At 35.0% G+C, this 24,827-nt stretch overlaps 1 protein-coding gene across 6 annotated transcripts in view; it reads left to right on the top strand.

The window, feature by feature from the left end:
- Positions 1–24,827, top strand: part of ELF1 (E74 like ETS transcription factor 1) — a 123,004-nt gene that overhangs the window by 22,056 nt on the left and 76,121 nt on the right. The window contains exon 1 of one of the 6 annotated variants that reach the window (XM_037800145.1): positions 6,527–6,759. The exons of 2 other annotated variants lie outside the window; for them this stretch is intronic. The gene's annotated coding sequence lies outside the window, so the exon portion shown is untranslated. Of the gene's footprint in view, positions 1–6,526; positions 6,871–16,924; positions 17,014–24,827 lie in introns of those variants that run through there. 3 more of the 6 variants (XM_037800151.1, XM_037800148.1, XM_037800149.1) reach the window with 3 other exon arrangements.

Below are 24,827 nucleotides of genomic sequence, written 5' to 3'. Positions count from 1 at the left end.
GGTGTTCTGGGTCACTTTCTGGCTTTTATCTAGTATTTTTCACTGAGGTGTCTTTTTTCCCTGAGACTTCTTTATTAAATTTAGCCTTAATATGCCTTTTTTAGAAAAATTAACTTCATGTTTATTAATATTACTACAAAATAGTTTATTTTCAGTGTTGTAAAGGAAACATTTTATAGGCGTATGTTTTAAAGCAACTTCTGTGAGATCTGGGACTTCTTAATATAAGATTCTGTTAATTTTTTTTTAATTGAAAGGAAAATTTTCAATACAAAATCAATAAAACACATAAAATAGAAAATAACAAAAACGACAGCTTATCTATTCAGTAAATGTCATAGAAATACATTATAACATTGGAATCTGTTACAGTAATTGCACTCTAGGATGTCTACTTGTTGAAATATATACATAAAGCATTTGAAAGAAATTAAGGTGTAAGAAATTGAAAATGGGCTTTTGAATTGAGTATTAGCAAATTATTGAAGACAAGTTTATCCCAGCTGCTAATCTTACTCTATACCTAAATACTTTGTTGCAGAGATAAAGGCTGTTTATCCACTGGGACTTTCTGATTACAGAAATATGTGTAATTACAAGGCAGAGCAGATAATCAAATTGAGGCATTAATGTATCCTATGGATGGAAAAACACACACAGATTTGGTCCATTGTAATTTCAGGCTTTGTAGTTGCAAAATTCATGGCAGCCAATATTTTGAGTAAATGGATTTACTTCTGGAAGGATAATAACATTTTCTGTTTGGTGATAAGGGGACCAAAGATTTTAAATTACATTTCTCACTCAGTTAACTCATCCAGGGATAAATTCTCTCAGTCCCCCACTACTGCACAGCAGTCTAGTGACTTACTAAGGTGGTTATGTTTCTGAGCTACAAAAGCACCAGCACTCTAATAGCAGCCATCAGTTATTGAGCACTTACTATGTGCCAGGTATACAAAGTACAAAGCTCTCCCTATATATTCATTTAATGCATAAAAATTCTATATAAGAGATTGATTACCTTTAATTTTATAGATGATGTAATTAAATTTCAAAAAGTTTAAATGACCAGTACCTTAAAGTGACTTTTGTTTTCAGTTCCATAATTATCATGCTAAGAACTTTGGAGAGGCTATAGAATTGTAAAACATGAGAGCTGAAATGGATCTTTCAAAATTACCAATTTTCTGGACTACCCCAATATTTTACATAAAAGGAAACTGAAATCTCAAAGTACTGTGAAGTAACTCATCCACACTGATGGTGGTAGAAGTTGTATGAAATATTTCCTGGCCTCTAGGAGGTTACCTGTTTATCAGTGTTTTTACAGCCTTGTAAAAAAATCACTGTTCCTGGCTTCAAGGAGATTACCCATTTATCAGTGTTTTTACAGCCTTCTACAAAATTACCTGTAATACAGAATGGAATGTTCTGGGCAGTAAAAAGGCACTGCTTTTCTTAAATATCCACTGTCCCACCCCCCAAAAAAACCAAATCCAAAGTCTTCTCTTGACCTCTTTGCAACAAATTACTTTCTATTTTTAATTTCTTACCTGTTATTCTCTTGAACATGCTCTGGTCAGTTTTTTTTTTTTTTTTTTAATGGCTCTATCACATCATGAAAGCTCATCTTTCTCAAGATCAACAGTGACCTATATTTTGCTAAATTAACTGTCGTTTTTTCCCCTCAACCCTATCTTAACTTCATCTGTCATCAGCATTTGACACAATTGCTCACTCCCTCTTCTTGGAAACACTTTTACTTGAGTCCTAGATGTAAAACATTTCTGTTGTTTCACTCCTGCATTTCTGGGTATGTTCCTTTTTAGCCATCTTTGCTAGTTCCTACCTCCTACCTCTAAAGTTTGGAATGTCCTAAGATTCTGTCATTATTATCTTTTGTATCTGTAGTTTAAATTTCATACCATACAATATCATATATGTATATTGATGATGCCCAAATTTACTTCTTTAACCCAGACCTCTATCCCTGGCTTCAGGATTATATTTTTGACTCCAGGACAGTATATTCAATTGACATCTGAACTTGGATACCTAATAAGCCTCTCAAACTTAAGGTGTTCAAAACTGAATTCCTGATCTTCTCCCAACCCAAATCATTGCCATCTGTAATCTTTCCTATCCGTTTTGGCAGCCCCAGTTTTCCAGTTGCTGAGACACAGTATCTTTTTGAAGCTTCTCTTTCTCCCATACCCCACATTTGCTCTATCCACAAATCTTCCTTGGCTATTCCTCAAAAACATGTCCAGCATTTAATCATATCTTCCTCTTCTGCTACCTCCCTGTCTAAGCCATCATCTGGATTTTCTGGTTTATTGCATTAGCTTCTGCTTGCTTTTGTCATTGCCCTCCTGCTGTCTGTTTTCAACACAGCAGTTAAATCTTACAACACGTCAACTCAAAAACTCCCCAATTAAAGGCTCGATCCAGTGAGACTCTCCATTATCTTCTGCTATTCTTCCCCTACCTATTACTCTCCACCTTATTTTCTTCATTTGAGTCACACTGGCCTCCTTGCTTTCCTTGAACGTAGCAGGCAAGCTCCCTGCCAGTCTTTGCACATTCTGCTTGTAATGTTGGTCCTCAGGTGTCTGCATGCTAACTCCCTCACTTCTTTCAGGTCTTTACTCAAAAGTGACCTGGCAGAAGTAAGTCCTCCTGACTAGCGTGTATAAAATGTTATGTTTTTCTCTCTCCTGTTTTATCTTTTTCTTCTCTGTACTTATCACTAGCATACTATATATTTTATTTATAATGTTTTTCTCTCCCTTGCTAGAATGTAAGCACCATGTGGGTATGATAATTTATCAACAATGTGTCTCTTATTCCCTGCTATATCCACAGCACCTGGCACATAGTAGGTGTTCAATAAATATTTGTTGAATGAATGACTAAGATTACCTCATATCAGCTGTAACTTGACCTTGGGTAAACCATTTCTCTCTATAGGATTTCTTTTCCTTTCTTTAAAGTGAGATTAGATTGGATTGGATCAGTGTTTCAGGCTTTCTTGAAATAGCAAAGACATAAATGTAAGTAGTATTGAGGTTCTTTGAAGGTATTTATAAGAATTCAGCTGCTTAACAAAAATGTTTAAAAGCCATGAGACTGGATAGCATTTCTCCAAAGTCCTTTCAGCCCTAGGATGGTAAGTTCTTATAGTAAGAATTGTGTGTGTGGTTATTGAGAGAAGCCTTCATGTGGTGGAGGCATCTGAATTGAGACCTGAAGGGGGGATAGTCATTAGGGAGAGATAGGGGATAGGGAGGGAAATAAGCAAAATGCTTTCCAAGCCCAGGGAACAGTGGTAAGGAAGGTAGACAAATAGCAACACAGCAAATTCAAGAGGTTTCAGTAAGGCGAGCTGGGGGGGAGGCGGGGGGTAGAGAGAGAGAATGAATCGAGGGTTGCTTTCCTTTCTTTGTTTGTTGTTGTTTTATTTTTTGGACATGTGATGTCTTGACAAAGATTTCTCTGATAGCAAAGTGAAAGGTGAATTGAAAGTGGGGAATTGCTGGTAGGAGAGGGACAGTTAGGAGACCGATGATGTTTTCTGTGATATGATGCTTTTGCTTAAAGAGTAGCAAAGGAGAAGCTGAAACCTCACTGTAAAGATAAAAAAGAGAATTTCCTCCACAACGTGTACAGATTACTGGATAGCAAGTTAACAAGTGTCTTTTTAAGTGGCTGTTGTGTGTAGAGCTCTGTGTTAGCTGCTAGGGCTCACACCAAGCAGTGATCTTATAGGCCTGAACTCTGCCCAGACTACTGAGGCCACAGGGGTGGGCATGTGTGTTCAAAAGGCCCCTCCAGGTGGCTCTGTGGTGCATTCCTGGTTACAACGCTTTAGTAAAAGGTACATCATCTTTAATATTGAATTTAAAATTTAATTGTGTGAGGTACAATATTATGTCTATGTGAAACAACTTGTGATCTCAGTCAGCCTGTTATCGGGGAGCAGCAATAAGGAATAAAATTGTACAATCAATTCTTGGTTATTTTTAACAACAGAGGGAAAGAATACCAGAATAATACTTACAATAGAATCTTGTAACATGGTTAGTTACCATGGATTCGGCTATATTGATAAATCATGGGCCAAATCATATCTTAAAGATAATTTCAGTGTGTAGTAAAATCCTGATATATTACAGTTACTCCTCAGTGAACCATTTTAGCAAAGTTCGTGTCTGAGTTTCTTCTATGTATTGGACCCTATCCAAGGTGATCGGAATTTTGTTAGCAAAACCAGACAAAGCCCTGTCCCCTTTGGCTTTGATGTGAAACACAACCAGGAGATGTGTCTTATGGATGGGTCCTAGAAAACTGTCTGTGTAGAAGGGGAAAGGAGGCCTTGGTTTAATGAACTTAATAATAGTTAAGAGAGAATTAACTGCGTTTTACATTTAAGCTCACATTTGGAAATTCCGCACAGTGGAATGTTGAATTACACTTTGAGAGGTGGTAACATCAGCAAAATAAGTTCAGTTTTGTTGAAAGATTTATCATAACCCTGAATCTCAGTCTTTTAAATTTTATTTTTATATTTAAATAGTGGAGAACCTTGATTTCTCACAGTGATGAACAGAACCAGGATCTAGTTCCTGAAGGTTGTAAAAAAAATACTGATAGGGACGTCCCTGGACAAAACGGTAATGTATTGTAGTAGCAACTTTGGAATCTTCTCCTTTGGTACAGCCAGATATTTGCTTCTGTTGAAGGACAGTAATTGTTTTCTTTTTGTCTCTCACTTACGTATATAGAAATGATCTACATACTGGTGGTCAGAAGTACTTCTTTCATATTATATTTCAAATATCTGCCCTTATCAAGTAATGAGTTATTTTATATTAAGTGGATTTTCTTAGTAACAGAGGTTTATTATCCTTTTATGTATCTGTACTTCATAAAAATTTTCACACACTTTGTTACTCACTTTACCTTTTAAAAACCTTTATAATAATAATGCTGACTTTTTTGGACACTTATTGTGTGGTGATATACCTAGGAATTATGTAGATCTTATTGACCCTACAGAATGGCTTTAGAGCCCAGTATTTTTTATATTTTATATTTATTTGTAGTTTTAAAGTTTTTTAAAAATTTTTGTTGTTATTGGTCTTTTCTCATCAATTGTTACTTATTTGTTTTGACATCATCTTTTCACGATTGCCCTCTATTACTCCTTATAATTTCTATTTCTGATTAGTTAAAAGAAGATAATCAAGTGTCAGCTCTTGCAAGGGATTGTGAGACTTTCCAGTGAACATCCTGGGTTCCAAATGGTCATTTTGGATAGATAAGTTAGATTAAGCTCAGTATGCTCCTTTAAAAAAAAATTTATCATAACATAACTTTCTATTTTAGCCACCTTTTAGTATATAATTCAGTGGTGTTAATTACATTCCCAATGTTGTGCTACCATGACATTGCACACTAGAGAAAGTGATTTATTTTCCTTTTTAGCATAATTCTTTATTAATTTGTTGAACAGTGGAGATTTCTTTCAGTAAAAAGCAAAGCAAACCAAGAAGTATTCAGCAGAACGGAATAGGCACTTAATGTTCACAATCATTGTTTTGTAATAGTTATAAAGTGCCTTCTGAAGTCAGTGACATTTTCTTGTCCTCTCAGCTGTGCCTCTGGTAAGGCAGAGTAATTAATTCTAAGTAATTATCTAACTAAATTTACTTTTTGTAAGATACTAGGAGAGAGGCTATGTAGTGAGTTGCACTTCATCATATAAGGCACTTTTGGAATACTTAATGTTTTTAAGCCATTTTGATCGGTTTGCACTCTTGAAATAAATTAATGAATGTTCACCCAGGGGCCAGGGTAAGTAATTGTAGTAATATTTCTACTGCTTGGGCACTTTGTTAGAGAAAGAAAGAAAATTGTGATTACCCCTTGGAAGTAGTAAGTTATGAACCGTGATGACACTGGTAATTTGATTAAGATAGGGTTTTATCAGGCTTACAGTTCTTACATTTTGCTGTATTGAACTTTAAGTTCCTCTCTAACCCTGAGGTTATTTTATTCTAAACAGCAGATTAATTCAGACTTGTTTTTCTACTGGACTTTGAATTTTCTAGTGGATTTTATCTGTTTTGTGAATGTATACATCTACATCTGATATTGGAGCTTGCCAGCATTTGCAGATTACCTAGCAATATATCTCCTTTCATAAAAGGGTTAATGAGTAGCCAAGTTAGACTACTCATTGTTACATTAAGAGGCAGAAAGATTACTTTGCTGTCCCCTCTATCCCCTACAAGTCTTTTTTTTTCCTTTCATAGTTTTATTTACCTGATATATTGAAATAGCTTATAAATTATGAGATTTGTTTTTTAAAACAATGTACAGTTTTCAGTGTTGCTTCCTTGTAGATTCTGATTCCATTTTATTTTTAATTTAAAAATTTGGCTATTAACATGAGTGGAGTAATGGTTTTTTGAGGTAGGTCTCTCTCTTTGGCTTACTTCCCTCCTTTCCCATACTTCTCCACCGTTTTTACCTGCAGATTCTGCATGTTTGACCTAGCAGAATAATTGGGTCCACAGCAACATGGGCGTGCCTCCCTTAGAAACACTTGGTTTCATGTATGACTCATAAGCTGAAGCACAGACACCACTTCCCCAATCTACAGGAGCCATTTTAACAGCACAAAACTTGCCGGTTTGTTTTTTATTTTCAAGCCCAAAGGACGATTTCTAAAGAGAAAGAGAATATTTAAAGGTAACTTGTTGTGATTTTGTCTGTTTGCCCTCGGGCTGTTTTCTGAGCTGATAAACGGACTGGTTCTTACCTGTTGAAGAACATGGCTGAATGTACTCTAACTCTTAAAATGTGAGTAGTCAGTCACATGCCTGATTGCATTTGACTACTATGAGGAAACAGAGCATTCGGTTTTGGAAAGTTTTAGGTTTTCTTGTTAAAGCATTTTCCATAGTTTGTGCTGTTTTCTTTTTCTTTTTCTTTTTTTTAATTTCTGCGTGACTTGTGAATAAAGGAGAGTTTTCCTTTTTTTTATACTTCAAGGGTCAAATTTTAATAAGAAAACATGTAGTTGTATTGCGGGGAGGGGTGCCAGGAAGTTACAATTAAGTAAACTATACTGTTCACATGTGATATGGGTGTTAGAGAAAAAAATTCAGGGGCATTGGCTTTATTTTGGGATTTTAGTTAAGAATGAAGTTTTAGGGCAACTCAGTTATGGATGTTGTTCGTTGACTGTTTTATCCTTTTTGTTTTAAATTAATGACATTATACTAAACACTTAATTTTTCAAACTAAGAAGTTTAAAATGAACAGTCATTAGTTAACAAATGAAAGTAAATATTAAATAAAAAGGAAGATAGATAATGATTCATTTACTATTAAAAATGAAGTTTCATACTGGAAACTTGTTCTGAGAACAGCTATAGAATAACTTGCTCTCCTAAGAAAACGTAGTATTTCAATTTTGTATAAGAAGGAAAAGTTAACGAGTTTGGCCGTCCATCTATAGTACTGTTCTTAAAATTTGCTTGTTTTGAATAAAAAAAAATTTAAATCTTTGTAAATGAAAAGATCGCTCAATCTTTTTCTGATATATTTGTCTCCATTGAACTTGCGAGATTTTGGCTGTGCTTTGAAATTCTAGCTATTCTGAGAAGCTGGGTGGCAGTAGTAGTTTACTTCTGAGACTTATTTATGATAATAAAATTTGAAAATCGAATGATTAGGAATACAGTTTTTGAAATTACAACTTGCCAAGTCATTTATTGTTACCTATGATACCTACTTGTTCTTTGGGAATTCCCTATTATTAACTTTCTGGGTGCTTGAAGGCCTGTCATATGAAAGGGAAGATAAAAAAGTCAGTTATTATTTCTTACTTTTGGGAAAGGATTGTTGATATTGACAGATCTTAATTTTGTGATACAAGAATGACACAGCAGACATTTACCAATTTAACTCTCAGCAGTTTGCTATCATCTTTGTTTGCATATTGTTGTTTAGTCAGCCTTTGAGTAAGCAAAGGCTGTATTTACTTCTAGTCTCGTATCTGTGAAAAATCTAATGAAGCCCACTTCCCCCTTTTTCTTAAGTTTTTAAAGGCCAGTGACCCAAAAGAGAAAGATCAGGGGGCACACAAGAAAGAGCAACATAATTTAGATTTTATTTGTTAAAGAAAAGTAGAAGAATTCAGTTTCTTAAAGTTAAGAAGCTGGCACAATTTAAATAAAATAGAAGCTGGTCATATTTTAGTTTCTTATTCTGTGAAGAAGACTGAGGCAGGGCTTTAAGGAGAAAAGAGAAGAAAAAAAAAAGCAGGGAAGCAAGGGAAAGCCAGAAAGACTTTATAGCCCCCCCCCATTAAAGTGCGTCATCTGAATTAAACTTAAAGAATTTCCTATTTAGAATACTTTAGTACTTCAAGAGACCGAAGATCATCCATCTGCCTCACCTTTTATACCTGATACAGCAGTGGCCCAAATAGGTGCTGTGACTTGCTTGAGGTTGTGCACGGTTTCCAGTTTGGTTCTGCTCAGTCTAGTCTACACCAACAAGTGGCACTTTGTTTGAAATAGTCTGTAATTCCTTAAGAGTAAATAAAATCTTAATTAAGTTGCTTGATGATAGTTTTAGTGATAAGATAAAACTATGATTTTGAAAATGTATTAATGTTAGTTTCCTTTTTCATCAGAGAAGACGATGCATAGGTTTAATTTATATAACATCTATTTTCACAGTTAGGAGTTTTTGATAGTTGAAGCGTTGTGACATTACTTGTTTAGGATGGAGCTAGGGGAGGTGGAAATAGAAGGAATTGGGAATAATTTGAACTTCTAAGTACAAATACAGGTTTATATTTCTTCGTGTTCTTTTAGGAGGGCAAATACTGTTTGATATGATACCTTGTTTTACCAAAGTGTGTGTGTGTGCAATTTTGCATGTGAATTTACAAAGTCTAGGCATCTCTAAAGTTTGACATTATACTTATCTTGAATTTGACTTCATAGTTAATAATCTCATTCTGTTTGTGTCATACTTTTCTCCTCCTTTGAGAGTTTACTGTACATACCAGGTACTTTTAGAATGTTCTGGGTAATACCAAGTCTATTAACTTTTTCATATGTTTTATTGAGGTGGTGGAAATTTACTGAAGATCTTCCTGTTGTTATTTAGGTCTGAAATTTGGATTTTTTTTATTACTTTGCATATAACTTTGTGTTTCCTAAATTTCTGAGACTCCTAACCCAATTCGATATCAGATCCTCCACTGTGTGGTTGTTCATCATTGTCCTAAGCAATAAAAAAAGAACATAAGGCTTAAAAAACACGGGCTTCACTCAGCAGGTGAACTCACTGCCCTCCCCCCTAAGTGGGACCTGACTCCCAGGGGTGTAAATCTCTCTGGCGATGCAGGATTTCACTCCCAGGCATGAACCTGGACATGGCTTCATGGGATTGAGAAAATGTTCTTGACCAAAAGGGGGAAGAGAAATGAAACAAAATACAGTTTCAGTTGCTGGGAGATTTCAAACGGAGCTGAGAGTTCACTGTAGAGGGCATTCTTACGCACTGTATAGATATCTCTCTTTAGTCTTTAGTGTATTGGAATAGCTAGAAGGAAATACCTGAAACTGTGGAAATGCAACCCAGTAGCTTTGATTCTTGAAGATGGTTGCATAAGTATGTAGCTACATGGTGTGACTATGATTGTGAAAACCTCGTGGCTCACACTCCCTTTATCCAGTGTATGGAAAGATGAGTAGAAAAATGGGGACAAAAACTAAATGAAAAATAGGGTGGGATGGGGGAATGGAATGCTTTGGGTGTTCTTTTATACTTTTATTTTTATTCTTATTTTTCTTTTTGGAGTAAGGAAAATGTTCAGAAATTGAGATGATGAATGCACAACTATATGATGGTACTGTGAACAGCTGATTGTACACCACAGATGATTGTATGGGATGTGAATATATATCAGTAAAACTGAATTAAAAAAAAAACAACATGGGCTGTGTCACAAATTTAGATTATTATTGGGAAAATAGGGCATGGTAACATAGATGAAATAAGAATGGAGCCAAACCCCTGGATAGTTAAATTCAGATCCCAGCTGTTTGCTGAGAGTTGACTGAGGCTTAAAATATTAAGAAAAATTTATGGATTTTTGAAAGAATTATGAGTATTGAAGAATAAATAGCTGTCTAGGTTAAGAAGAGTATCTTCACCAATAAGAATAAGAATGTAAGGTCCTTGAGGTTAGAGAGGGTTTATTTTATTTCTCTATCTTTTTCCACCTTTTGACAGTATACCAGGTGCATTTTATTAGGCAGATATTATTTGCTTCATTAAGTTCTTGGCTGTTCTTAAACTCTTGCCCTCTTATGTGACAGATTCAGTTGGTCAGGCCCTCCTAAGGTTAGGGGTGACAGATCTTTAAAGGATATGTGGTCCTCAGCTTATTCTCTCTCTGGTGTCTGCATATTATAATCTTACAAAAAAATTAGCACTGACCTACTGATCTGATCGCAGACCTTTAAAGTAGTAGTTTTCAACCTTTGGTATATTAAAAAATCACCTGTCTTCACCCCAGAAATTCTGACTCATTAGGCCTAGGGTGTTTAGGAATCTGCATTTTTAAGAAGAATCCAAGGTAATTATGATGCGGGTGCCAGTGGATCACATTTTGAGAAATAGGATTTATAGGTTTAAATTCTTTGAAAATTGATTAATCAGCTATTTAGCATTTTAATGTTTGAATTTAAAAAGAATATTTTTGAAACCCACAAAGGTAAGGGAAGTGACTGAGGTGGTTTATTATCAATGTTAGGATCTCTTTAGCCTGCCCTCCCCAACACAGTATTCCTTTCCCTATTCCATTTTTTACTATGCTTGAGTGTCTTTCAACTTTGTGACTTTCCTTTTCCCTCTTTCCTTTTCTTTAATTTTTGCCTCTCCCCCTTCAACTCCCCAACTATTGCCATGTTGACCATGATATATGATTAAACTAGTTATTTTTGTTTTTCAAATATAATTAGCCTATTATGTATCTCTCTCAGTGAACAATCACTTAAACAGTGTTACTTTTTAATTTCCATTTGATGCTTCATGGATTCCTCTCTATCCTCATACCTCCCCCTGCCCCTTGAGGTTATAGAAAAATATTCCCCTAACCGATTTAGGGTGGCATATACAGTCTTTTGAAAACCCTTCTCCATCAGCAAGTACAATATTTTTCCTTATAATGTTTGAGTCTAGAAGAGAGTAATATGTGTGTGTGTGTGTGTGTGTGTGTGTGTGAGAGAGAGAGAGAGAGATGCTTGGATATGAGTTTTGCAGTTTCTTTGGACATTTAACAGACTCACTGGTTGCATTTTTATAGGTGTTGCCTAATATTATATCCCATCTAATGGGACATGGCTAGGTGTAAACTGACACTTGTGTGAATGGAAAGAAGATTCCCATCAGTTGAATCAGTTGAATTGTCTGAAAATCATCATTCCTCCCATCAATTGGCCAGAATATTTTGCCCTTTTCCTTAGGAGCTGCTTCATATAGATGTTGGAAATTAAGTTAGTAACGTCCTTGAGTTGACTCTCATAATTTGGGAGGCGAAGGAAGCAGTCTCCTCCCATTATTATAAAGAACCTACTAGAGGGAATTTTTATGTTACCTCTATCTTGGTGTCCTGTCAGATAGTCTGTATACTATAGTAAAAGTAGCTTGTTGATCTATACTGTGATGTCATTTCTGGTCATGGTTCTAAGCATTACATTCTTTAAATAGAAAAATAACTGTGTGCTGTTTGTTGACAGAGAGGGAGCAGTTATGGAGATGAACTTTGTTTTTGCAAGTTTCTATGTAGAAACATTTTGATTCCCTTCTCTTTCAGTTGTGAATATCCAAATTAACACCATCCTCGTCATCAGAGTAACTCTTCCTAAACTCTTCATGTTCTTTCTCCTGTAGGAATTCGGAACTCTTACTTCATTTCCCTTTTAATTGCTGTGTAGTTGGGTATCGGCTCTTTTTTTTATCTCTGTATCTTGTACAAATACAAACAATATGATTGCCTTCTATAGTTTGTATGAAGGTTGGCTTAATGACCTTTATATTAAAAAGTTAGCAGAATGACAGTGCACATTGTTTAAAATCTAGTGGAATCAAAGGGTCTGTAATGAAAAGCAGCCTCTTCCTCTACTCTCCCATTCTTAGTCCTGCTGCCCAGAGGCAACCATTTCTTATAAAAGTTGTTTTTATTATATTACATTTGTGTTTTGCTGGGATCTTTCCTTGTTCTGTCTCTTACTTTACATATTAGAAGCTCCTCCTGGAGGCAGGAACCAGTATAATTTTACATGTGTTATCTACATGATGGATGCTCAGTCATACAGTGATTGTTGTGTGTGTGTCAAGTTGTCTGGTACAGTTAAAAAATCTAAGCATAATTAATTTAAAGAAAATTGATGATTTTATGCTTTTTAGAAAACAGTCCTATAAACAATGGAACTATTAAAATAGATGTTGATTTAGTAACTACTAGTTTATGTGCATCTTTTTATATAAAAATATTAAACGGAAGCAGTATTGTAATGGGGCAATTCATTAACCTTTTAAAAAAAAACAAGTATGCGTGTAGGAAAGTGTATAAAACACAGTTTAAATGTAATTATAAAGTGTTTACCCATGTCACAACAACTTAGATTAAGAAATAGAAAATGTCCTTTATGTTAGAAGTCCCCACTCCTACCCATGTGTGTTTCTCCTTAAAAATAACTACTTTGTGATGTTTTCTTTATAGTTTTATCTCTTTGAACTTGAAGTTCCTTGTATATTCCGGAGTACCTTGCTGCTTTTATTCAACACTGTGAGATTTATCTTTTTTGTTAATTTTCATTGTGGAATATATAGTATTCCACTGCCTGTCTATACCTGCATGCATTTATTCACTCTTGTTGATGGAATTGGAACCTTTCCAGTTTGGGGAACATTCTGGCCTAAGTTTCCTGACACACATGTACAAGAGTTCTTAAGGGCAGTGCCTTCGCACAGAGGTATGTGCACACTTTGGGGAGAGTATGGAGGGAATGGTTAGTTTAAGAGAATTTAGAGTTCCTCAAGATTTTTCCTGTGTACAGTCACCTGTTATCAATGCTTTATTACCCACTGAGAAACTTACAATGGTGTAGTATTGCTCTGGGGTGTAATATCCTTCAGGGCTCTAAACCAATGAGCAACTGGAAATAATTGGTTGAGTGTTGAGAGTGAAAGATTGGCAGTCTGACTGCTTTTAAGAAAATTGAAAGGGAACTTCATGGTATTGTCAGCTGACAGATCATTGAAAAGAATTCTTGAAAGTAGATCACTTATGTGAGTTTTGGTTAAGAACTCTGCAAGGAGTTAAAAAAATTAAATGGCTCTGCTTTAGCAAAAAGTATTCCCATCTATTTATATGAGTAGGGTTTCTCTGTTCTATCTATGGGTTTATTTGTTCTTTCTATAAAAATAAAAATGAAAAAGGAATAACCCTGACTCATTCTGGCAATAATTTAAATTCATCCACAAAATCATAAACAGCTCCATCCATCTCATAAGAGATAACCTTTTCAATAAAAATTTACTTGGTATTTTTAATAAGTATAAATTTATAATATTTCAACTCTTTTCTTGATCAGTCATACACTAGTAATACTTGTAATGATAAGTGAATCCAGAGAAGAGTGCTTTAAAGCTTAGAACCTTATGGACACAGGAAATAAAATAAATTTTTATTTCAATTTACTTAGTTGAATTTATGTGTTGCAAAGAAGTATAAATAAATTATAGAAAACCTTCAAGCATAAAAATATTACATTAAGGTAAAATTTTATGAAAGAAGGAATGCAAATATAAATTCAAGGAGAAAAGAATGATGTAAAATTTCTTATTGTTAAAAAAGATCTTTGATCAAGTATTTTTTTCAAATGCTTGTAATATTTAGATTTATAGTATGTTTTAAAGATTGATATATACATTTAAAAAGTTTAATTTTACAGTATGCTGGGAATTGCATCCTTTGCAATTACTAAGTTCATGAAGAAATATTTTAGATAACTTAAAATATACAAGGGGGTACAAAAAAATGTTTGAAAATTGTAGTTTTAGAATTTGTACCTAGGAGTGGAATTGTTGGGTCCACAGAGTATATGCTTCAGATTTACCAGATAGTGCCAAACAGTTGTCAGATTATAGCCATTTATATTCTCACCAGCAGTAAATGAGAGTTTTATTGCTATACATATTCACTAACATTTGATTTTGTCAGTGGCCTCTTGTTTTGCTTTTAATTTGCTGTTTCCCTGATTACTGATAAGGATGAGCATATTCTAATACATTTATGGGCCATGTTGGGAAGTGTATTCGGAGCTGAGAAATCCATGACCCTCTCATTTCCTCCCAGCCGTTCTCTTTGACTGATGCCAGTTCTACCATGACGCTCCTGATCTTCTGCCTTCTTCAGGCCACATCCAGTCTGGGTCAGGCTCTAGATGAGTCCTCCCATCCATATGCCAAAAATGAGAGATGAGATACCATTCTACACTCCTTTGATGCATAAAGATGAAAAAATATGATAATCAAGGATTGGTGAATATGTTAGGGACTCTGATTTACTGTGGTTAGTATGTAAATTAGTATGCAACTACTTTGGAGAGCAGTTAGAGAGTACCCAGTTAGAGAATACTTAAAGAAAGCTGAAGGTGTACACATCCTATGAACTAGCAGGTCAACATCTAGATTTATCCCAGGGAAATGCACATGTCCGTGAGGAAATACATACAGTGGTGTTTTTTGAAGTATTGTTTGTGAGAGGGAAAAACTTAGAAACAACATAAATGTTCACCAGAGGAAATAAAGGGGAATTAACCTGTTAGTTATTGCATATATGTAGTAGGTTATCAGGTCTTCAGGACAGTATGACTGTTTTCATACAGTCTATGCAAATAAATAATAAGCTTATAATACAGTATTTTTCTGTTTTGGGGCCTCTCTAAGGAGGAAATCAACATTTCTCAGTGAAAGTGAAAGTGTTGATTCTAAACTTGGATACATCCATTTAGTTGGCAATTAAGGGAAGAGAAATTCAAACGCAGAAGGCGGCAGCAGTTAATAGTTTCTCCAGTATTCTAAGGGACTTCTGTATAGTAAAGTTGAGTTTAATTTTCATAGTAAAAGAATTTGGCAATGGTATCAATCATTTTTACACTCTTTATAGTAAGAGGTGGACTGTGCCTTCAAATTAACTTCTTCCTGCAGACTTAATTCCTCGTTAGGTATTTTCTGATTTATGTTATTCTCCTCTGGTCTCCTAACTGGGAGAAGTTTGTGTTGTACACTATTTAGCTTCAAGTTGAATTAAAGAAATGAGTTTCTAAAACAAACATAGTTAGAGATTTTCTTAAGGCAATTTAGAACATAATCCATGCCACTGGAACCATCGCTGTCAGTAGTTAGGCAGATTAGAAAGAAACATGTTGGATTTAGACCCCCAGCTTCCTGATAAGAACTCCTTCCACCCATAGTGTTCCCAGTTAAGGTGAACTATCTGTACTCTGCAGAAGGTTAGGACACTTCAAGAGATAGCATTGAAGATAGTCTACTTTCGCGCAAGTTAGATATTTTTCTTTGTTAGTATTGAAGCCTAATAAATAATCATTATTTTACTTTAGTAAGGTAATATTTTTCTAAGTACTAATTTCCAGGGAATGTCTCCTATTAAAATTCCTTTCCACATACCATTGTGTTTATTCAAAATACTGTCTTAAAGAAACTTTAAAGTGTGCTGGAAGAGTATATGCAGTGTGATACCACTTACATAAAGTTAAAAATATACAGCACAAACATATATATGTGAACATTACAAACAAAAATAATTTGAAAGCCTTAGGATTTAAATTAGAAAAATTTTGCATGTGTTTAATTGGAGGGGTAATATGAAGCAACTGTTAAGCCCTGTGAGTTTGAGATGGGCTTATGTGCAGTAAGATATGGTGAGTCACTTTGGACATTGATTCAGAGACAAATAGCACTAAAGCCGGTGAAATTGTGGTTGTGGAAGCTAATATTTTAGATAAGAATTGATTAATAAAGATGGAGAAGTTGGGTGCATTTTGCCAAAGTTTATATAGAATATGAGGCATGAGAGTGGTGAGTTGAGGCTTTCTTAAGTTATTGACATGAAGAAGAGTGATCGCCCATGTTTTACTTGTCATTAACTAGAAGTTTAGTTAAAATGTTTTGTAGTTGGCAGGATTCAGCCATTGAGAAAAGAGGTAAATGGTTTGTGTATCGTTAATAGATGAACATATGAGTAAATAACGTGAACTAAATATTGGATATATATAGAGAGGTGAGCAAGGGGGTAGAGAGATAGTTTGGTTGGAGAGGCACAAATTATAATCCAGGAGCAGTGGTAAAATGGGAAAAGAGCAAAGAGGCAAGTTTTTTGTCCTCTTGTGTTGAGAGTCAGGTGCTTGAAGGTTTTGTTTTGGTAGTTATCTTTTTTGATTGTTGGGTGGGTTGGGGAGTCAAGTTGGGTAAAACAGTTGGCGCTCTTACTCTGTTGTTCAGACACTTGATTTTTACTCATTGTGGTTTTCAGGTCTTATTTTTGTGGTGTTTGCTCCTAACAATACCTCTTCAGAAAATTGTAATAACGGGTCTTTGTGTATGTATTGAAACTTTAGATCCCAACCCCAAGTACCTTTTTATTGGTTGTTTTCGTAAACACTCCTCATTATTCATATATTATGTTTCTGACACCATACTTTGATATGTTTTCACATAAACTGCTGGACTATTTATAAAACAAGACATAAAGATGTAGCAGAGAAGGCAGGAAATGCTTGACGTTTGTATGCCATATCTTATTCTCTGCTTCCTGTCAGTTAAACCACGATGAGAGGAACAGAGACACAGATGTACAATTGCTACTTTAATTTCCCATCAGTGAAACCAGTTAAGTATAAAACTTACTTCGTTAAACTTTTGTTGCTTGTTGATTCTAGGGATGTTGTAGGCCTTTTTTCGTATTATATGAATTGTATGGTTATTGATGGCAATTAGTGTTCAGTATAGGATATATTAGGAAAATTTAACTTTAACATAATTCAAAATGCATTTGCTTTTGTGAAATTTTTATAGGCCATAAAAGATTAGCATTCAATTTTGTATATATAGTATAAATTCAGTGTGAAAGGATGGGCTATCTTTTGATCTAAAAATATTAGAATATAATTAGGCATTAGTATGTTTTTACATCTTGGTATATCAAGATTCTTTAAAACTTTTAGAGCATATTATGGTTTATAGAGCAAATCTTTTTTCGTGGGTACAACTTAATAGTGAAATTGAAGGTCATTGAGGTAGATTTATCCAAGAAAATATAATTAGTAGATGGCCGAATTAGGATTTGAATGCTTCTGATGCTAGATCCTGTGTCCTTTAAGGAAAAAGTTTTCCCATAAGTTACTATTCCTGCTGTTGTTCAGTGATTTAAGCTTTTAGGGTTATCTCTTGGAATTTTCTTTTCCTTTCCCCTTATGTTCTCTCTACTTAAAAAAACATGGATGCTGTTTATCCTTAAAGAAATAGCCCACATGTCACTTTCTTGTGAAGTTTTCTCAGATTCTTATAGCTGTTTATCCCTTTCTCTCTTTTTCCTCATTTCTTTGTTGACTTATTAATGTACTTTTTTTGTAGTTACTGTTTTATGTATATTCTTCTTTCTTTAGCAAATGAACTACCTCAGGACAATGATCATGTCTTATTTATCTTTATTTTTTTTGTTTAACCAGTATCTAGCATTTAATAGATTTAATAAACATATATTGGAGGAATAAATACATGCCTGATATTTTTGTTTTTCATCTGGAGTCAACAAACCGATATTAGAACTATAATGTGGCTCTTTCTATAATTTGCCTTTATGGTTTATTTGTAATAAATTTATTATAAGATTTCTTTCCTGTTTCAGCTATCTTAACACTCCCCCCATTGTATTTGCTGTTTGTAGAAATCAGGTGTCTTATTGAAATTATTACTGTACTTTGTGTCCCAGTTAACAGTGGTTATTATTTAAAATGTAGATATAAATAACTTAACTTAGATTGCTGATCACCAAAATCTTTTACTTTTGATTTTAAATTAATCTGGAGGAAATGTCTCACTTTTCCTTGTAAATGGTCTTCTGATTTCCCTGTTAACTAAATAGAGGAATAGAAGGAATAATTCCTTTTACCACATTTTGTTTCTCCCATATTATTTTCTCATTGTCTCTTAAGCTTTATGTGCCTCAGAAATTTTTTGGCTTATAAATTGTAGTCTTATTGTCAACAGAGGAAGATTTTTTACAAGTGGCACTTGAGCTTAAACCTGCCTATTCTAGGAGTGTGTTATAAAGTTCATGTATTAACAGTTTTCCAGCTGAAAATTGATAAAGATTACTGTCATATTTTTAAAAAACAAATTTAAATGATCAAATAAAAAATTAAGTCAAAGTCTAAGAATTCAAATCCACTTTTTATAATTAAAAGGAAAGAGTATAAAGCTATATGATTTATTTATAAATCTTATTTTTACAGTTTCAAAAGAAACAACAAAATAGTTCTTTTGTTTCTTAAAGCCTGACTTAAGCTGTACATGTAGAAAATAGTTTATAGGGTTGTTGAGTGTCCTTTTTTATCTGGGAACTTCCCTTTTTTGCATCATTTGTTGTTGGTCTTGGTGTATTTCTTTGTTGAAATCAGAAAATACGCTCACTATGTATGTCACTCTGAGGATAGTCAGTGAAGCCAAGCTGACCTCCAGTTGGTTCTGGCAGACTAATGCATCATGTAAAATTCTGTGAGATGCTAAAACAAACATATAAAAACACTAATCTTTTACCATATTAATGAAGAATTTTAATAAGTAAATAGTCTACTAAAAAAAGGAAGTGTGCTTTAATCTTGTGGCCAAATTTGAATTTCAACACTGTACTTTTGGTATTGTTTTAAGTTATGTCAGTTAATTTAGAATATACAATGTGCCGGTTTGAGTGTATTGTGTCCCCCAAATGCCATTATCTTTGTGGTTTTGTGTGGGGCAGGCGTTTTGGTGCTGGTTGGATTTGCTTGGAGTGTGCCCCACCCAGCTGTCGGTGATAATTTTGATGAGATGTTCCCGTGGAGGCGTGGCCCCACCCATTCGGGGTGGGCCTTGATCGGTGGAGCTATATAAATGAGCTGACTCAAAGAGAGGAAAGAGAGTGCAGCTGGGAGTCATGTTTTGAAGAGAAGCAAGCTTGCTAGAAAGGAACGTCCTGGGAGAAAGCCGTTTTGAGGCCGGAGCTTTGGAGCAGATGCCAGCTGCCTTCCTAGCTAACAGAGGTTTTCCGGAGGCCATTGGCCATCCTCCGGTGAGGGTACCCGATTGCTGATGTGTTGCCTTGGACGCTTTGTGGCCTTAAGACTGTAACTGTGTAGCGAAATAAATCCCCGTTTTATAAAAGCCAATCCATCTCTGGTGTTTTGCATTCTCCAGCATTAGCAAACTAAAACATACAAAAAGCTTATATAAGTCATTGCTCTCAAGTAGTTTATATTCTTAAGAGATAGGACATAGTAAATAATTACTGAATAGCAGGGGAATGAGCTTTGTACCCACTTCTGCTATAGGACATGCATTATTGTTATTTGTGTTTATATTAGTTGATTCACTGTGATTGCCCATAGGGAAAGACTGCATCTTTGTCACTTGTCTCTTTCTTGTACTTCTTCCTCATCCACTAGTGCCTGACACATAGGTCCCTAATGTGTGCTTGTCAAATAAATAAAAGAATACAGATAGTACTCATATGATTTCTGAAGGCCACCCAGTATATAGGAAAAGACAACACAGGAAGAATTTTCTCTTCTCTCCTGAGGTGTTTATATTTGTAAAGGGGATACTTTTTTTAAAAAGGTCAATGAATTTTGTTGTTCTTGTTAAATTTAAATTCATTCAGAGTAAAATTAAAAATTGCAAGTGAAATGCAGAACCTGAGGTTACCTGTAGATAAATTAACTTTGCCTGAAAAAAGCCTGGCTTTGTATTAGGGGTACCTATTTTCCCCCAGATTTTCACTTCTCCTCTCCTTATGTACTCATGGGTGATCTGAAAATTAAAAAATTTCTCCCACAACTCTTACTCCCCACTTGGGGTAGCAGAGGCCTTATTTTCTGTGTCTAATTGTTGGTGTGCAGCTGGGAGATAGACATTGAAGAAGAGTGGCAGTTCTGTTCATGGCCTTTACTTCCTGACAGTCTCACATTTTTAAAGCAGAATGTTTTGAATAATGTGGTTAGGATCACTAGAATATAAGCTCCATGAGGGCAGAAATTTGGTCTAATTTGTTCATTGCTGTGTTGTCAGCACCTAGAACAGTGTCTGGCATATAATAGGTGTCTGGATTTTTTGTTGAATGGATGAATAGTTGAATGAGCATGAACTCAAGTCAAAACTTGGACTCAATTCTCAGCTCTGCCTCTGAATGCTTTGAATATTCCTTTGACAAATATTTATTGTGCACCTTCTGTGTGTCAAAATCTGGGAGTACAGTGGTGACTGCAACAAAGTCCTGCCCTTGTTTGGTTGTCTCTCTCAATCTCTGTATGCTCACATGTAAGATGGATATTACTGATAAGATTAAAGGAGATATATGTAAAGTGCTTAACATAGAGCCTGACACATGTAAATGGTTGCTAGTATTTTCTAAATATTTATTTTCTGATTTATTATTATCATCTTCTTAAGCTCCTTGAAAATAAATGTCATGATTTTCTGTATCTGTGCAGAATCTAACAAATCAGTGGTGTTAGGAATGTGTAAAAATTAAGTAAAGTGATATATATGTGTTGCCTTTTAAATTATAAAGAACTTATTAGACATAAGATGCTACTAACTAATAATGTAAATTAACCTTTTTCTGCTGTTGAGTAGAATTCCTGGGTGCATCTTTATGCTAAAGGTACTTCTGAAAAACTGTTAAGTGCCTATTATATCTATTAAGGCAACTTTGAATACTTGAACTTCACAAGAGTAAGCCCCACAGAGCAGAGGACACTTCTAAGGAAGAGCCAGGTTTGAATTCAGCCTCATTTGGTCGGCTAGACCTTTTCACTGGAACATCTCCCTTCTAAACATACAGAAAGCACTTTTTGAATGCTGGTGATAGTAATCTTTCAGAGTGACTAAGAAACTTGGATCTGTTGTGGATATCACATCTGTCTTTACTGAGTAATTAAATGAGTATCATTTATTTAGAATATTTAATACTAAATCACAAAATAAAATCATAAATGCAACTAGTTCATCTATTGCAAGGTTTCGTTGGTATCCAGATGGATATAGCTTTGGTGCTCAATGATAGCTTGGTAAAAGAGTTATATGGTAATGACTCATACCTTTGGGAAATCTTTTTATTTTCCTGTTTCCCCCCTTTTCCAATCCTTAGGCAGAGAGCAAAAATATGCGGTGAATGAGCTAAGTGATTTTTGTTTTTATAGAACTTTTCCATACTCTGGGCAGTTTAAAAACTATTGTTGAGAATTTCTATTATAAATAGTAATTAATGAAGAATTTAAGGAGGGCAGCATACATATTCGTGACCAGAAGCTATTAGTGTAGTAATCAAGCTGTGGAATGTTTGTTTAAGCTGTCCTCATCTCTTTTGGATTTCAGTTGCCAGATCCCACATATGTGGCTTGCATAGGGACCACAGTCTGTTGTTGCAACCGATTGAAAACTTCCAGGAACTTTCCACTTCTTTTCAATTCAAGTCTAAATTTGATTTCCTGACTTTCAGGGTTTCCCATAATTTGGTTTTGCCTTGTTTATTTAAACATATTTTCTACTATATCCCATTGTGAACTCTTGTCTCTTTCAAACTGCAACTCTCTTCTAAACTTACTTTCGTCATATTTGATTTTCTGCATTTTTTGTGTTTCAGCATTTACCCCCCCCCCCCCCACACACACACCATGGTTTACTATCTTTTCCTTTCCCTATATTCTCTTCAAATCTTACCTTCCTTTATGGTTCAGTTTAGGTTCTGTGTTGTCTGTGAAGTGTTTTCTTAACCTGTTTGACCATCCCCTCTTCTGATACTCTGCAGCACTGACCAGCTTTATTAGAACTTAATTAAATGCTACCATGGGTTGTTTAGTTGTTGTCTCTCTTGGTCTTGCTTTCTTGAACCAGATTGTAAACCTCATGGGAACAATGACCATGTATTATCTGTCTGTATTTTCCAAATAACTGAGGTTAGGGAAAGTTCAGTAAATATTCATCAACCAGCAGTATAATAGTTGTCTCTGAAACTGAATGTTTGGGTTCTTTTGATTAGCTCTGGATAAACAAATGATATAAATAAGCATAAGAAAATTATTTCCTTTGGAGAAAACTTAATGCCAGGTTTATTGATGCACTTTAGTTAATAGTAACTGAAATAGATTCAAATGATTTAAACATTGATTGAGACATTGCATTATGAAGATAAAGGCCTAAAGTTTTAACTGTTCTGGATTATATTATAAATCAGCATATTAGTTTTGAGTAGTAAAGTTTGTTTCTACCCAAGATTTGTACAATATGAAAACAAAGTTATATGTGACATTTGTAAATACTGTTATCTCTATTTTAAATGCCTATCTGACAGTACTAAGCCCATGCCCTTCAACTTTCTTATCTCTTACCTTGTGGTTTTGCTGCTGCTAGTTTTTTGAGGCCATTCCATTTAGAAGCTCAGGTGAGTGCCAGATAGTTATGAGGATGATTATAGGAAGAATCTCATAAGGATCTTGATATACAGCATTAGAATTGTTTTTATATCCAAAGTTATTTGAAATAGTTTCTTATTTAAAGAGGAGAAAGGTACATTATGAAAACAGTAGTCATTCAGGGTGTTCTTATACATTGAAAGTAGGAAATTTTGGGGAAAAAGAATCTTAAAATTGTCACATTTGTTGGTAACTTGGGAAGAGTTGGAAATATTTTGCCTCCCTGGAATTTATATCCTTAAATCTGGTCCCACTGTGATTTGGAAGAGGATCATAAAATGTCAGAGGAATTAAAGGCTGTCATCATTCGGAGAATACTTGGAGAGATCTGGATTGAGCACAGCAGTGATCACAGACAGAAAGAAGCCTGAGAATGGGTAGTATGTACAGGGTCCTTGGGCAGATCGGGGCAGGCGTTTTTGATTCTGAGATGAGATGGGGGAAGATGGATGACTGTAAAATGTAGAAATGCTGGATCACCTGTTTTTGAGATGGGAGTGAAGAATGGTAAAATTATGACAAAGATGTACTTTCAAGTTTGATCCATAGAATATTCCCATTCACCTAGTCCAGCTGTTTAGATCAAGTCTAAAATTCTAATGTGACTGGCCACGTTTTTCCTCACACCTTTTGCCACATCATGAAGAGCCATGTAAGACTTTGGAGAATTTAAAATTTTTCCTAAGTAGGCAGTGAAAGCCATTGATTAGTTTTAGGGAGAGGAGTAAGTTGATCATATTTGCATTTTTGGCAACTCACTCCTGCAGGATAAAGAACTTTTGGAGGGGAGCTAAAGTGGAGGTAGAAAGTGCCCTATCAAATGACTGTATGGAGCAGCTGTCACCTGATAATGATGATGGTGTGCCTCTTTGTAAGAGTGCTGCTTCTTTTATGATTGAATATAGTTTCTACTAGAAGAGTATTGGGCAAAGTGGAAGTTTGATTTGGGGGGAGGGATGTCATTTAGCAAAATCTCTTGGGGGGCTTTTAAACAACATATCCCTCTCCTTTTCCCCTTTATTAGTGTAAGAGTGAGACACCATTACTAGTGGGAATCTGCTATATTCTCAAATGGGGGTACCATTGTACTAGAGCCTATCTTTTCTGTGTAACAAGATGAAAATAATAATCAGGGGAATAAACAGCCACAGAAATGAAACAGAATTTCTTTGCAAGTTAATTCTTGTTTGTTGTAGAGAGAATTTTCAGCTACCTAAACAGGTTTTGCTGATAAAGGCATTATACCATGTTTGTGTTCTTTGGAAAGATGTGTTTCCCTCAGAGTTCAGTTTTTCAGTGATGAAGGGAAGAAAATTCCTTCACTCAATTTATTTACATAATAAAAGCACCAATTAATGGCATCATTACTTCTCAGCCTTTTTGAGAAGGTAAAGAAGTTAAACTTTTTTACATGATCATGGTTAAAACGGTATCTGATTACCGTTAGATATTTCTCCTGGCTTTAAATTCTCATGTTTTCAGAACGTGCTCAGAAAAAGGGTTAATCTTGAGACCACAGGTATGCACAGGTCTAGGTATGTGATCTGTTCCAGGGTTTTGCAATGTGCTACAAATGCTTCTGAGTGTAATCTGACACCAATGGGCCCAGGCGGCCAATGATGGAAAGTGAAGAACAATGTGAAAGAACCGGAATTTCAGGTCTGTATCGTGAGTAATTGAGGCCTGACTTCAGAGTCCTGGAACTGTTCATCTGGGTGTCAGCAAAAAGGCGAAAGCATGGAGAAGTTAGCCTGTTTGGTTAGAACATATTGACTTTTTAAAAAATTAACAGGGTTGAAGCTAAGGTAAGCTTGCTCATAAGTTTCTAGGGCCCTGCTTCAGCTTTGGCATAGGTAACCAGAAGCCTTACTCAGAGATTCTCAATATAAAAAACGTCAATTTGTGCTTCATTCACACAAAAATAAACCTATACTTTTGAAAAAGTTCTAGACAATTCACCTCCCCCATTCCCCC

This window comes from Choloepus didactylus, chromosome 12, assembly GCF_015220235.1.
Source record: "Choloepus didactylus isolate mChoDid1 chromosome 12, mChoDid1.pri, whole genome shotgun sequence".
In the NCBI taxonomy this organism is placed as follows: Eukaryota; Metazoa; Chordata; class Mammalia; order Pilosa; family Megalonychidae; genus Choloepus; species Choloepus didactylus.
The sequence above is the reverse complement of the archived record's forward strand: the minus strand, read 5'-3'. Positions and strand labels throughout refer to the sequence as shown.